This window comes from Strongylocentrotus purpuratus, unplaced genomic scaffold (assembly GCF_000002235.5).
Source record: "Strongylocentrotus purpuratus isolate Spur 01 unplaced genomic scaffold, Spur_5.0 spur5_contig_857, whole genome shotgun sequence".
In the NCBI taxonomy this organism is placed as follows: Eukaryota; Metazoa; Echinodermata; class Echinoidea; order Camarodonta; family Strongylocentrotidae; genus Strongylocentrotus; species Strongylocentrotus purpuratus.
The window spans coordinates 586,650-599,910 of NW_022145565.1; the positions used below are offsets into that span (position 1 = coordinate 586,650).

Here is a 13,261-nt window from a genome sequence, read left to right on the forward strand (position 1 = left end):
TTCCTTTCACTATTTTTTCTTTCCTATCAACGTTCTGTTATATACAATGTAATTTTCATAATAATATCTATAATGTTCTTTCGGTAACTGTGTTAATTTATTATGGGCGTTCCCAACTCAAGCTACACTTTCCGGGTTTTCGCCTCCTTCCGTATCTGAATTATTTACTGTATACTCTATGTTGAAATAATTGTTACATAATCATGTATATATACATTGTGTTTTATATTGTGCTGTTGAGAAGGAAATAAATGTTAATAATAAATAAATAGAAATTAATGATGGTCTGTTTTCACTCAAAATTTCAGATTATCTTTAATTTTACATCTTTTATTGAAGTCACTGCCTCAACACCATTTTCTCTCACCTGAACAATGCTACAAAGTCCCTTAAAATCTGCCAAGCTAACAGTAACAACTTTTATATCGGCTATCATACAAAGCGTACACGTCCCCTATGTACCCTTCTTTAAGTTATACAGAAAAAGAATACATTGGGTTGGATTACACGAGAAAGGGCTGTACAATTCATCTTTTCGAGGCTTTGATTTTTGTTTTCTTGTTATCCCATTTTTTTTCAATCTATGTTTTTTCTCGTTGATAGAAGTCTTTAGTCTGATGGGCTTACTAAAATGAGTATCGCTATTTTGGTAGCAATCTTTGTTATTCAACATTTTTGCACGGAATGGCGTCTTAAGAAGAAAGTCACGCTTCTTGGAATATCTTGTCCTGAACATTCGATGCGTAACACCAATAACATATCTACGTTTCACTAGTTTAAAGTTGGATGTATATTTTTTCCTGCTTATATTTAAATTTGATTTTTTCGAACACAAGGGGCTCAGGTTTGGATATACATGTAGTATGAATAATACGATAGACTTATATTGAAATGGGAAATTTGATCACGTCTTTCTACAAAGCTTGCTTTGGAGCGCGTTTGAAGTGTTAGTTTACTGTTAAATTATCATAACTCAAGAGCGTCCACTGACAGTGTGTACAGTCCGGCAATGAACTCACCAGCGCAGAGCAGGGACTTGTCTCACCTCCCTGGAGAGAGTAAAGAAGGTGAAATACACTGTACAGGCACGTACGCAAGCTGATACAGAGACGCGATATATAAAGAGAGATACAGATGCTATAAGACACTGAGACAGATAAGGAGAGAGATAGGGAAATAGTTAGATAAAGATATAACGAGAGAGAGAGAGAGAGAGAGAGAGATGGAGAGAGAGAGAGATGAGGGGAGAGATGGAGAGTGAGAGAGAGAGAGAGAGAGAGAGATATGAAGAGAGATGAGGGAAGAGATGGAGAGTGAGAGAGAGAGAGAGAGAGAGTAAGATAAGGGGGATAGATACGAGGAGATAGAAAAGGAATGTAGGGAAGAATTTGAATAGAGGAGAGAAAAAAGACAAAACAGTTAAAATGCTGCGGAATGCAGAATGGCTCACTCCACAAAATGTACAAGATGATCAGATTACAAGGCAAACTGCAATGGTTGGATGTCATAGGTGCGGTGCCATTGAATGGTCTGTACGTCAGTGGTGCATTTATTATTCAGAAAATTTACTTCCAAGATGATGCCGCCACGTCTAGGCCTTTAATCTTAAAACCTATCTATGCAACAAGTTAGAACGTATGTTGGTATTAGCTCCAACCCCATAGAATTTGTTAAAGAAACATATATTTCACTGGAATAAAACTGGTAAAATTGAGCAGGGAGGAGGGGGGGGGGGGGTAAAATTGAGAAGAGAAATGAGGAACAAGAGGAACAGGAGCAACTACGGGATAGATAAGAAAATTAAGAAGAAAATATAGAAGAACTAGAACTTAAAGGAAAGAAAGATTGGAAGAGAGGATATATATGATACTTTGATAATGACTTAAAAATACAAACAACTTTTTTCATCTGTAGAAGGTCAAATCAATTTTTTGATTGTGTAACAGTACTGAATAACATCTTTTAAGTGCTTTCTTAATCTCCATTTTTTTCTCTTACAAATAGAAATGTTTATGTACATGTAAGTATTCTCTGTGGGTCACCAATCATCTAGAACACATTTTAAAATGATTTCCTGTTAATGCATCTGTATTATCGTCTTTCGGGAATTAACTCGATTTGAGGCGCAGAATTCATTTTTTAACAACTCTTTACCTGACCCAGTTTCAACCACTTCGCTCTGATTGAACACTTTCATTTGAAATGACTGGACTCATAAACGCCTCATTTTAGAAGGCCATTTTGTTTTCTTTTCATAAACAGGCGATCGTGGCGATGTGGCAAAAGTAAAGAGTTAATTTCCTGCGAGAAACCTGATATTCTCAGATTAATGTCCTCCAAGTCCCTCAATGATCGATTACGACGACATCAGAATTGAAGACGTCAATGATGTCACGTGATACACTTGAAATGAAAATGTTCTTTACCGCGATTAACTTAGTTGATAAATTAAGATAAGTCATATTGGTTTGGAGCTAATTTTAAAGAAAGACACCGTAGGGCTTCAAAGGTATTCTTAAGCATTTGACTTGGTCATGAGAGCAGTTTTATAATTATTTATCAATATTCGCTTTGAGTGGAAGAAAGAAAGAAAGAAGGAAAGAAAGAAAGAAGAAAAGAAAGAAAGAAAGAAAGAGAGAGAGAAAGAGAGAAAGAGAGAAAGAAAGACAAACAGACTGAATTACAGAAAAGGGGCTTGCAAGATTTAAGGTTAAGATTAAACTTTAGGAAGGACGAGAAATGAAAATTCATCATGTTAATTTGAAAAAAGATTAATAAGAAAGTGATTCTTCCCAGCAAAGAATGGAAGAGGGAGAATTTAAAAGGGAAACTTCAAAACCGCGATTGTTAATGATTGTTACAGTTTTACCCTAAATTAAACAGATTCGATTCAACATTATTTTGTTGAAATTAAATCCTGTAATAATTGGGATTATCATTGTCACCTGTTCATACATTCATTCAAATAGGCCTATTTTCTCAAACTAACTTATAATGCTAGCAATGCATGTTGCATACGACGTGCAATATTAATAACGTAGTAGTGCGTCAACGTCTGGCGAAGTCTCTGACGCATCATGTTACAGGGAAATGAAAAGGAAATCCGAAATCTGCATTATAAAATTTATTTTGAATTCAACTTTAGAATGTACTTACGTATCGACAAAGATATAGTAACTTGGACGGAGTTTTATTTTCCAACTTAATTCGGCAAAATCTGGGATAGTGTCGGAAGTATTGACAGCATGACAATGAACGTTCATATTGAAATAGTACCGATATAATATTATGTTAATAAAAACCATTTGCAACAGATAGAACAAGACAGTAAGTGTTGAAAGAATATGAAACAGTATGTGAAGCACTCCCGAGTCCCGACGCCTGTCTGAACTCCATGAAGTACAGGAAGAAAGTCCTCCATACTATGTCAACTGTTACGGTCAATAGCTGTCCAGTATACCCTTGGTGACGGTACTTCACATCCACTTACCATTTGGTAAGAACTGTTAGAATGGTTAAAATGTACATTTTTGTTGGCAGCCGGTTTTAAGTTCTGTTGAAAATTGGACATAATAGTGTACTCTCGGATGTTAGAGTCATTGAAAAGAGATTGGAGAAAACTCATGAGAATTCCTAGTCGACAGTTCTTGAAGATGAGAATTTCTTAAAAGCGCTCCTCTTAACAATCGCAATCTGAAAAAATCTGATAGACCTTTGAGACAATGCATACGTATTTTTAGTAACGATCAGTTAGGCAGAATAGTATATAAATGTACGTGTAACTGAGTGTTTATTTCAAACCTGTTGAGGTGCGAAAATGTGTTTCTTATCCCTTATATCCCTGAAGTTTATGTATTTTATCTATGCAAGAAAATATGACATTTCAAATCGTATCTGAAAGATTCTTGTTTGTTATAGTGGTATCAAAAATATCTTATTACTATTGTGTATGCCTTGCAAATATCCCCCAAAGGCTAAAGAGACAAACAAAACAGGAAGACTGTAACTGTTGATGCATCGTGAGACTTATACTTCTATCAATATTCATCGATGATTGATGGCCTTCTCTCACACCAAAAGAAAACAATCAGTGTCAGAATATTCTTGTCATTAATTTTGTGTTGCTCCTGCTGAAGCCAGCATGTCAGATCAAGGAGATACTTTTTGGTCAGATCAAGAATCAACCTTGTTATGTGAATGATGAAATCACGTGATCTAAGATGGCTGACACGCCTTCCAAGCATCGATCTCAAAAGGCCTAAGGGTAAAATCGATTTCATGACTGGAGGGAGTAGACCTTTCACCCATTGATCGTTTCGAGCGGTAAAAGACGTTTGATGAAAGAACGAGGACGATACAAATAATAGAACAATTAAAGGTCCCGATGCCTCTGATTTAAATGTTCGGTCGTATGCAGTCTTGCTCCGATCATTACGATCCACAAGAGGGTAATCTGGGCTAAATATTCACTGACCACCTTATCCTAATGAACGATAATATACTATTCAAATGTACATGTAATTGAGTCACAAAAAACAATGATGTCTCAATCTCTATGATTATTAATGCTGAATATTCTCCTTCAAACCAGAGAAGTCTAAATCAATATATTATATCGTATTTCCTGCAAATAAAGTAAATTAAAGCGTCTATTTCATACCTATTCATACCTATTCGAGACATAGCATAGGGCTCTACTGGAAGTCAAGTGTATCAACCCTTCAATATTTATCTGAAAAGACATTGTTAAATGACTTATATGAATTAAATATTGATATAAAGTGTAAAAAACCGACCCTGTGCATGAATGAATACAAGACCTTGGCTCAGGAAGTACCCTAGATCATTTAAATCATTTAGAGTGGTAATATGGTTAAGACAGGTCAAGACAGAGGGAGAGAGAGAGAGAGAGAGAGAGAGGGAGAGAGAGAGAGAGAGAGAGAGAGAGAGAGGGTAGAGAGAGAGAGAGAGAGAGAGATACAGAGAGAGAAAGAGAGAGAGAAAGAGTGAGAGAGAGAGAGAGAGAGAGAGAGAGAGGAGGGGGGGGGGAGCCCACACGAGAGAGCATGAGGTAGGATACACAGGAGAAAGCCACCCGTCCATTAAAAAAATGACCGGATATCAATTTTAATTCATCTTGAATTTGAAAATAATAAACTAAATCGAGTCACCAAGTTTTCCCTGAAAAAAAAACAAACACAATGAAGCGTACTCGCAACTTAATGAACATAAACAAAATATCAATTTAGAAAGTAAATTTCAAATGTAATAATATTTCTTCACTTTTAACAGTGCCTTTATAATAATATTAAGTTATCTTTAGTCTCACATAGTATTTGAATAAAACAGCTTTTGATATTTGATATATTGCATAGATTTGTACACAGTCGAATGATTATTGCTCATGGCGGAAAAGTTGCGTTATTGAAAATCATCCATGCACGTTTCGAAGGAAACATGCATGGAATTATGGTCGCTTTTAATCGCGAATGACATTGGAAGGTGGTCACTCACACATCACATACGAGGGATAAAAGTAATGAATTATTGATTGGATGAATACAGGACAAAACTACCTGAATAGGAAGTAAATGAAAGCAATTGTAATCGGAAATTCCATGCTGATTGATCAAGGGCAATTAAGGGTGAACTACTGCACTGCAGATAAAATCATAATTCTTTTTTTTTAACAGGCAGACCTGAAAGGAGAATATAGGTTATAATTGAATAGACGAAAAGAAGACGAAAATTAGATAAGGAAATAAGAAAGGTAAAGAGAAATAGGTTGGCAGAGAAGAGCAATTGAAAGCATGAAAAGGAGGGGGGGGGGGGGGACACAGAGAGAACAAAAAAGGACAACATTTTTATTTATATTAACTTTAGGCAAGAAAGAAAGGGTCAGAGAGAAACACATGGATGGATTATAAAAAGACATGTAGAGATAGAGGAAAGAGAGTGAGAGATAGAGGGAAGAGAATGAGAGATAGAAGGAGAGGGAGGGAGAAGAACGAGAGTGAGAGATAGAGGAAAGAGAGGGAAAGGAAAGAGAGTGACAGATAGAGGAAAGAGAGTAAGAGATAGAGGAAAGAGAGTGAGATATAGATGGAGAGAGAGGGAGAGGGAGAGATAGCATTTCGAAACTTTTAAAACAGAGCACTCGAAAAACAATACTATACTACTACTACTACTACTTCTTCTTTTTTCCTTCTTCTTCTACTTTTTTTATTTTTATTTAGGAGCGGATATACGATGACAATTACAAGCAAAGCTAGAGTTACTCAACGGTGTCTTGGAAAACACCTCAAAACTGTTTGTTGTTTATTAGTATAGGAAACATGTACCAAACTCAATGTCTATTCTGGGAAGTCACCAATAGCAATACTTATATGATTACCGAAACACATATTCACACTACCTAACAATGTCTCCTGCTAGCATACTCTCACCAAATGTATTTATTCCCCGTGTATACCGCCACTACCTGCGAAACACTTAGGTAACGTCATATTTCATAACAATGGAAACGGGTCGAAGGCATGCAGGGAAGCAATCTAGAAGAGAGCTCTTGCAGCCCAGCCAGAATAAAGCTCCTTGATCGATGATAAACTGAGAATCTGAATAGAAGACTCCTCCTGAGGTAAAGAAGAATGTTTGCTGAATACAATTGGTTTTAAGGCCTCCAGCAAGATTAGCAAGAAACTCATAATTGCACAAATCCCTTCAAACACGCGCCATGAACAAGAATAGCCTGGTTTTCAAGAAAACAATTTACTTTCGTTTGGCTGTTTTGATAAGAAGTGTCTTCTATGATGATCTTGGAGACAAGCATGCGACTCATCTTGATTAGCGTGACCTTTCTCTTATATTGGTACCACGATACGATCTAACAAATTTGCTGTAGTATATCCTAAACTAAAAGTGTTCGCGAAGAATAACAAGAGTAATACAAAAAAGTGCAGGGAAGGAAAGGTTTATACCTCTTCTCCTTAATAGATACATATATTGTTCTTTGGTACATTTCTGCATCATAAATAAGACGTGGATGCTGTTAGAAGTAGGAGTATAATCCATGTTTTAAGTGTTGTATAAAAGCGCTCTGTTATATTGCCAGCGAACAAAAAGCAAACAATGCCCGCCTTCAGTGTTGAATATGACATTTTTAATACACTTCAAATAAAATCGACGTATGTTATTCAAATTGACATGGCTTAAAACCAATGGATACCAGACCTTGTTTACTCTCATGCAGGTTGCAAGGTTCATATTTACATCATTACCTTGAGTGGTATCAGATACATATTGTCTGAACCTCTTAGTGATGGGTAGATTTTGACTAAACATTGTCTCTGCTGTCTTGTACTCTGTTTTGGTAAGCTATACTGTATGAGACCTGTTGATGACTCTGCTCTTCACGTCTGGCGGGTATTCCTTGTACCACGATCCTCAATCCTATCAGTATATTGCTTTAATTTTCTTCACGTGTTGGTGATATATACTCCACGCGTGAGTAGAATTAAGTCATATAAGACTTCTCAGCATACAGAGTACTGCGTTTCTTATAAACTCTAATCAGTCCAAAGAGATACCAGCTAGTAGTAGTATCTCTTTGATCAGTCTTCTATAAAACTGGACAAAATTTACGATATTGGTTATATAGAAACGACGATGAAAAGAAACAACTCTTCAAATAGGAAACAAAAAACCCGTCCAACTTTCTATATTATCTACAATTAGGTATCATTTATGTTCTATTCCAGTTTCTTTCCGGTTATGTTTATGCCGGGTTTGAAGTACGTATTACCCATTAAGTGGCTAATTTTATTTTGTCACGGAGTGTTCCATCTTGTGGATAAAATGGAATCCCCTTGGGATGTATCGCGTGATAAGATTGATACGTTAATGCTCGGTTTTAATGGGGAGACTGTTTACCTAGTTCATCTCAAACGTAGTTTATAGCTCTTCGTATTATTAGAACGGAAGACGGGTGAATGACTTAGTATTAGCAAACGAATAGGAGAAGGAAGAAGGAGATGGAGATGATGATGATGAAGGGAAAAGGAGGAAATAGAGAGGGAGAAGGGCGATGAATTTGAGAAATTGAAAGAAAACGAATTCCATGGAAATTTAGAAGAAGGATAGCACTTAATAAGTGTCTATTTAGGATCTTATTTTTGTCCAGTTCATTGCTTTCCGAAAATGATGGTAGTAAGTTTAATGCTCTTGTTATGAAAGAGACGTCACTAAATATTTTGCCCCGATTATATTTACTGTATAGACTGGAAGAGCAAGACATTCGCTGTCAACAAAGGTCTTTTTCAAAGTGACCTCATTTTAGAATGTCTTTAGTTCGTCATCTTGTTTATCAGTGAGACGGGGAAAATAAGAATGAGATGGTTTAGTGCGACGCAAAGAGGGATTACAGAGAAGAAGAAGAAGAAGAAGAAGATAGAGAGAGAGAGAGAGAGAGAGAGAGAGAGAGAGAGAGAGAGAGGGGGGCACCAATGGGAAAATAAGAATGAGATGGTTTAGTGCGACGCAAAGAGGGATTACAGAGAGGAAGAGGGAGGGGAGAGAGAGAGAGAGAGAGAGAGAAAGAGAGAGAGAGAGAGAGAGAGAGAGAGAGAGAGAGAGAAGAGAGAGAGAGAGAGAGAGAAAGAGAGAGAGAGGGGACACCAAGGGGGGGGGGGGTAAATAAAACTGTGAGCAGTAGAGAGCAAGTAAAAATATCTTCTTCTTTCAAGGAAGTGATCTGATATTTCAGTCACCGCACATCCCGTATCATATTCATCATGTTCATGAGAAAGTGATATTGGATATGACAGTTAAGGGAATTAGAACTAAATATCTACCTTATATTTCAGAGAACAACCACGAATTGTATCAATCCATAATAATTCCATTTTAGGAAAGATAAGGGAGAAAGTGGTTGTGGAAAGGGGGGGGCGACGGCGACATGAAGCGGGCAGAGTGGATATAATAAGATGGGGGGGGGGGGGAGGGGTCAAGTGATATCAATGTGTATTAGAAGAGAGGGATGGATACGAAAAAAAACAACACAGTGGTCAAATTGTACTTCAAGATATTTACATATTTAAACGATGACTGGGAAAGAAGAGGGATTGTGAAAGGAGACAGTGGGAGGGAGAGAGATACACAGAGAGAAATAGACATATAGTAATAACGAAAGATAAATAATAACAATTATCCTTGCTTATATAGCGCCTAACACTTACTGTATCAGAAGTCTCTAAGCGCTCTACAATAATGCGGCATAATTAAAGAGGGAGTAAGGTAAAGAGAGAGAGAGAGAGAGAGAGAGAGAGAGAGAGAAAGAGAGAGAGGGAGAGAGAGGGTGATCAGAATACCACAATGAATACGTAACTCTCCCGATTCTCAATCTTTAGTAGATGTAGAACCACCCCCTATCCAGCACATAATTATAACAATGTCAATATTCCATGTGTTCCATGGTTTCACATAGTTTCCCACGCCTCTCCTCTTTACCAGCAGAAATAGCACACTTTATCGAATGAAATTTAAAAAAAAATGGAACATGCATGAAAGAGTGTTTCTGCTAGATATAATTTTCCTTCTGTTTTGCTATAAACACTGTATTGTAAAATGATTTATACGGTATATAATGTTTGCAAACAGAATGTTGATTTGTTACATTACATTGTAAATTGAGATATATATATATGTTTCCAAACAGAATATTGATTTGTTACATCACATTGTAAATTGATTTATATGTTTATAAACAGAATATTGATATACATCAATGAATTTTAATAAATACAATACAATACATGAAAATAGGTAACTGTTTTTAAAGATATTGTAGTTGCTATACTAAAATACATTATGAAAGTTTGATTGAAGAAGTACGCTCTGGTACATTAATATTGATAGATTTGTATTCAAAACACTAAATTCAGATATCAATTTGGTTCTGTGATCAGATAGGAGAATATCAAAATATGCTTTGGTAATTGACAGTATGAGATCTAAATATTTTCTACTGTTTGTGGAAAAAACGAAAGAAGAAAGTCTTCTTAAAAGAGCATTACGGTCATTGAGGAACACCAATACTCGCAGGAAGAGCTTATGATTACACAGAATATATTTAGAGTATGAAAACTTCCTGAATCTCGAAGTGCTTTTATCTGACAGCTCATGGTCATTAAGAAAACCTTTATTGATCCGAGTACACGTTTAACATCTAAAAAAAATACTTGTTGACAGTATACCTGCCTTTAGAAGATTCAGTGATATTTCTGTTTTTTTAATACATTTTTTTCCCCACAATATTACTGTAAATATCGATGAAAAGATTAATGGCCGAAAAACGCAAAATTCCCTTCGCTTTTTATACTTCTGTAGTCATGGGGATTATAAGATATTTTACATTTGAAATCAACCAAGCGAACATTAAAAGCGGTCTGATGACGCACGAGCATTTTATCTATATACTGTAGAAACAACTATTAATAATAGCATTCCTAAGTAAGGGCAATCGCTCGTAATCCTTTACAATATAATCGTTCGATTGACTTGCAACTGTATTTAAAGATTTTGCTCCATATACAGTGATGTGAATGAAAAGCAATAGATACATCCTGAATTACGTATACAAGCTCTCATCAGAATGAAATGAATAAGTTAACAACTAAATAATTCCTTACCCTTACCAAGTTTTGTAATTTTAAAAAGTATTTAAAAACATTTAGTTGTCCCCATTTATGTTTCTTGAGAATGTGACGCAGGAGGCGCGATAGCTCAGTCGGTAGAGCAGTGGTCTCGTAATCCGGTGACCAGGGTTCGAAACCAAGGTGATGCGCTAGTGCCCTTTGGTAATCCTCATTAACAGGTCCCTCGGAGAGGACCTAAAGCCGTCGGCCACCTGGTTGCTTACTTACAAGCATTTATACTTTCTTAGCAGTCAGGTAAAATAACCTCCACCACCACATTGAAGCTTACATCTAAAGGCATCAACATAGGCCTAGATTCAACCAGCACACCTTTAATTCATAAGTTACAAAAACATCGAATTTATAAAGCGTGTGAATAATTTAGTTTAAACTGTATTTAAACAATTCTCAAATATTTTCTCTAACAGATAGCATAATAAAAATACAGCAACTCATCTAGGAATCTTATATTCAAACACAGTGGAACCATATAGGTCCATGGTGGAACCTCGTAATAAAGAACTCTGATGTAAAATATATCTTATAACAAGATAATTCTGTTACACTCAGTTCTTTTGATTCCCTAATATGTCAAAATGCCTGATACATGAAGGTAATTTCCATAGTCCCGAGGTCCCGGGTCCCTGTCATGAGGTGCATTCGCGATACGATCCATGACGCTGACGTAAACAAAATACGCCCATATAGCTAGAAACTGATATTTTATAGACATTTGCCAACATGTATCCATCTGTTTATATTTTATAGACAATTTCCCTTTGAGTAATGTTTCATGAAACATAGTGTCATAGCCTTTCTGATTATTTGCCTGAATGTTGAGCTATAAGTGGCCTAGCGTAAATAGTTGTCATGCGAGGGGGGGGGGGGGCACTGGTCCTTCTAATATTGTTAACATTCCGTAGAGGCCTAGCCATTTTCTTCCAGTGTGCGTTTTTCTCCCTTTCTTCTTTCCCTCTTTATTTCTATTCATCGTTCGTTTCATGTAAACTCTTTCCATCAAAGCCAAATAGTGAACTGCTATAAGAGGATGATACACATTCAATGTCGACCAGATAAAGGTATACGTGAATGAAGAGAAATCTTTAGAATAACAAATGTTATTCAAGTTGTAACGACTGTAATTTACCAACCATTCAACCTTGCAGCATATAACAATTCATCCTCCCAGGAAGATGATTCCGATCACATAAAAGATAAGCATGATGATGATAATACTTGTAAATCTTAGAACTGAAAGAAAGCTACTTACGATCGATATCACCACTCAATCTCAAGTTCTTTCTTATGGACAAACCAAGCAAGCGTTCCCCTCCGTCGATGTGTGCCTTCCAGTGGACTGAACTCCTGTAATGATCAAGACAGCTTGGAGAACCTTCTCCTCTTGCTTCCCTTTCTTCATCACTGCATGGTTGCTATAGAAACAGCAGGTAGTTTCATCCCTCAATCATCCGGCCCCTAATGGCGTAGTTCCTGGTGATTGTACTCAGGTAGTGATGAGAAGCAATGGTTGAAAGAGAACAAATACGTGTGCTTACTTCATTCAAGCACCGTGTGAAATAGAATCTCTAGGCGGTGATTAAGAACATTGTGATTCAAACGCGAGAAAAAAAATCAATGATTTACGCCCTTTTTATATAACGCAATAGAACAAGCATTCCGTTTTTCATAGAGCGTGTCCTATATAAATACCAATCCTATTGCCTGCGCTTTACATGTGTATTCCAAAATTATGTAATATTTATGTTGGTTTAGGTCATGGATTTGGTGGAAAAGTGTTTCTTGGTGCGTGGTCTGAAGCCAAATAGAGAATAAGTTGTCTTTAATATAGCTACTTGTGTAACGGTATTAACCCGGATTGGCTTATGGGAGTTGAATTAATAAAATGAGGGGGGGGGGGGGGAATCAATATGCGAATGATGAAATCAGTGCATGAATGAATGGTGGCAGATCTAGATAATAGTTGATTTTTTATCATATCGTACGATTTTTTAATTTGCTTATATAATATATACGAGGGGCGTTCAATAAGTTCATAGCCCGACTATAAAGGAGCAGGTATTCGGAGACGTAATTACGTCTTAATGAATATTTCATATTTTCTATTACAGGTGACAAGATTTAAGTTTAGCAGCACCCCCACCTAGGTATAAGAGCAGCCGTTTAAATTGGAGTTACTGGGACTTAAAAAATAAATAAACAAAAACAAACGTCATCATAGCTTTATCAGCCAGCTGGAAGGAAGCTGCTTATTTCTATATTGTGGAGTAGGCAGCAGCATGTCCCATAAAGATGCCATCCAGCTTCTCACGGATATCATTCGGCTCCTCTTCTGGAGCACCATGAAATGGATGACGGCACGATGCTGAACAAAATCCATTAAAGGTACTATGTCCCTTTTGCAGCCAACATCAAATTCTGTAGAACTTTGCAGAAATTATGAATGTCCCATCTGTGAAATTTAAATGTTAGCAGTGTCCTAATTGTCAAATTATGCAAGGAAACCCGTTTACTTGCTAGACTTCACTGTCAGACACTATTGAGTGACTGAC

The 13,261-nt window shown here is 36.6% G+C and overlaps 1 protein-coding gene across 1 annotated transcript in view; it reads right to left on the reverse strand.

The window, feature by feature from the left end:
• LOC115928841 overlaps nucleotides 1-12,229 on the reverse strand; it is a 32,964-nt gene extending 20,735 nt beyond the window's left edge. The window contains exon 1 of the mRNA XM_030996836.1: nucleotides 11,962-12,229. The gene's annotated coding sequence lies outside the window, so the exon portion shown is untranslated. The remainder of the gene's footprint in view (nucleotides 1-11,961) is intronic.
• Between the last annotated feature and the right edge of the window lie 1,032 nt (nucleotides 12,230-13,261).